We start from the raw sequence: 3110 nt of genomic DNA on the forward strand, positions 1-3110 counted from the left end.
CACACGACTCTTTCTCCCTTCTTCCTTTCCCTCCCCACGTCCCCTGCCTTTCTCTCTCTTTTTCCAGTGATGCTCAGGATGATGGGCAACAACATGGACGCCAACGAAACCCTCATGCTATAGCCATCCCACAGCAGCATCCCGCAGACCGTCAAAAAAAAAACAGGTTGTCTTGTGGAAGCTTAAACACGGAAGAACCTGGGTGTGCAAACCTGTAATCCCACCACATGGGAGGCTGAGTCAAGGGAAACATAAAACTGGGGCCAGCCTGAGCTATACAGTAAGCCCCTACCTCAAAAGTGGGAGGGGAGGAGAGGAAAGAGTTTTTATCTGTTCCCCCTGGGCATCTGGAAATAACGACATCCGCTCAGGAAGGCTGTCTACTGAGAGGCTGAGCCGATGGCAGTTTGTACGTCGTGTAGTGAACGAAACAGCCGTGCAGCATCCACGCTTTAAATGTAGGTAGAAGAGGCTAGGCTGAAGAAGGAGGAAGATTAATGGAGAAAAGTTACTCTGTAGGATCGGTGGATTGTGAAATCCAGGACTAAGGTGCTGGGAGAGACGTAACCTATTCTGTGACACAGAGGAGGAGCAGAGAGTGGCACCTCCAGAGAAGGCTGGTGACCAGGAAGATAAGAGGAGCTTCTGCTGTCTTCTTGATCTTTGTTTTTATTTAATTCCTCCTTTCCTTCCTCCCTTCCAAGTGCAGGGAGATTCTGCCGCTGGTTATAGGCTCCTGAGAAGTTGCTTTCTTTCAAAAGGGATTGACATCAACTCAAGGAAGAAAACTTGTCAGGACCAAGTCAAGGCTGAGGACATTATGACCTCGGGCTACCAGCTGGTGGGGACAAACTACTCTGCTAGATTCGTTTCATGGGGTGGCTCTAGAAGACCTTGGGGCCTTTGGTTTCCACCACAGACTTCTGGGACTCACCCAGAAATCCCCTAGACCCCATCACACCAGCACAGCTTCTAAACAGCAGGCATCGGAGCCATCAGACCTCACCTGCAGCTCCACTCAATGTCCTTCCGTGTAGCTTCCTTAAAAGTGTGAATCCTGGCCGGGTGGTGGTAGTAGCGCACGCCTTTAATCCCAGCACTTGGGAGGCAGAGGCAGGCGGATTTCTGAGTTCGAGGTCATCCTAGTCTACAGAGTGAGTTCCAGGACAGCCAGGGCTACACAGAGAAACCCTGTCTCAAAAAAACAAACAAACAAAACAAAAGTGTGAATCCTGAATTACTTTTTTCCCTTTGGCATGTCTAGGGGAAGCATGACATAATGTGAGCCCAGGCTGGCCCCCAATTCAGGATCTTCCTGCTTAGCCTCCCGTGCCGGCGCCATCAGCTTATGTTACTACACCTGGTCAAGAACTACGATTTTCTTTCTTCCCTCTCCGGAATTGTTCTCTGTCGGAAGCTGATTGTATTTTGCTAAATGTCGCTGTGTTTATCCCAATGTTTTGACTCAGCCACCCCTCAGAGATGTTCTCAGAAAACCACCCCCCACCCCTCCTTTGGCCTACCATACACAAGTGTTTTAAGAAATGATGGCTTCAGTTTATAGCCCAGCCTTTGTGCCCTCCTCCCCGAAGCCACCTCTGAAAGGAGCATTGCAGCCCTCAGCCCTTCCCAGCTAAGGGCCTCCTCAACCACACAGAGTTTCAGGGAGTTTGTAAGCCTCCTGGTTGGCTTCTCATTGTCCTGCATGGTTGTTATGCCTCCCCCTTCATTAATTCAAGGGAGTGCTGAAAAGAGATGAGCCACATTCCAGCCATGACATCACTGGGGAGACAATACCCCATGGCCCAGAGAAAAGGCAGCCTGACCCTTCTCCAGCAATGGCTTTCTACCGGGCCCCAGAGTACATCCTGGGGTCCCTTGGCTAGCTCACTGAGCAGAAACTGGCAAGGGTTTCCAAGAGCTTGGAAACACAAACTGGCCCCATCATAGGACACTGTAGTTAAGGCACACGAGCAACAGCCCGAGATGTTGGCTTGAGGACCCCAACACTGACATGAGAGACACTTACACATAGCAGGCCCACGTGGTCTGATACATCAGAGCTTGGGAAGACAGAACCAAGATGATTTGTAATCAAACCCCATGACATTTTATCTCGTCTGATCCTGAAAACAAGCTATGCAGTGACCGTACTATAGAAAACAAATTCTTAATACTTCCAAGGGTAAATGTGTGTTGTGAGTCTAGGGATGCTCTGAGATTCACCATGACCATGAATAAATTTTAACAAATAAGAGGCTTTATTAAATACTGGCCAGGACCATGAACACTAGCCAGGACTATATTAGCCACAGGACAGACATGTTTTAAGTACAAGGTTTGTAAAGGAAAAGCCATAAAATTACAAAGTTAACTGTTTTTGGAGGTGAAATTAACTCACATCCTGCAGTGCCTAACTTTTACAACAGACAATCCTGTAGAAGCCTCAGTTATCCCCGGCGAGACCAGCGGTTAGCGCCCAGGACCCACTGTCTTGCAAAAACAACAGAGGCAGTAAAATTTACAATAATCGGCAGTTTCTTAAGATTAGCTCAACTATTCTGAGAAAGTATCTATCTTGGGCAATTTCACTGAAAGGGTACATTTCATAAACTAGCCATTAACAAGAGCTAAAGCAGTGTTCTCGTGGTTTCAAGTACAGCCATGTTCGCGTTTTAAACATGCTATTCGCTATCACACACGAAACGGAGAGCTGTGGAAAGAGCTTTGCGTTTACAGATTGCAGTCAGTCAGCAAGAGTTTCAGTGGTGGCTCATGTTCGCCCAGGCCTGCAGCAGGCACAGATAAAGCCGCAAATAGTAAAGGAACCCAAGCAGTTAGCATTCTGTCTAAACCCCACCCCTCGGTTACCTGGCAACAGCCAGGTATGCTCCACCCCACAGTTACCTGGCAACTGTCAGGTAGGCCTGACCCACCCACTATAAAAGGGGCTGCTTGCCCCCTCCTCCCTCTCTTGCCCTCCGTGTTCTCTTGGTCTCTTGCCTTCTTGCTTCCTTTCTGTGCCCTCGCTCCTTTTCCCCACCTCTCTTCACGTGCTCATGGCCAGACTCTACTCTCCTCTCCTCTCCTCTCCTCTCCTCTCCTCTCCT

The sequence above is a fragment of the Mastomys coucha genome, unplaced genomic scaffold (genome assembly GCF_008632895.1).
Source record: "Mastomys coucha isolate ucsf_1 unplaced genomic scaffold, UCSF_Mcou_1 pScaffold13, whole genome shotgun sequence".
Taxonomy (NCBI): Eukaryota; Metazoa; Chordata; class Mammalia; order Rodentia; family Muridae; genus Mastomys; species Mastomys coucha.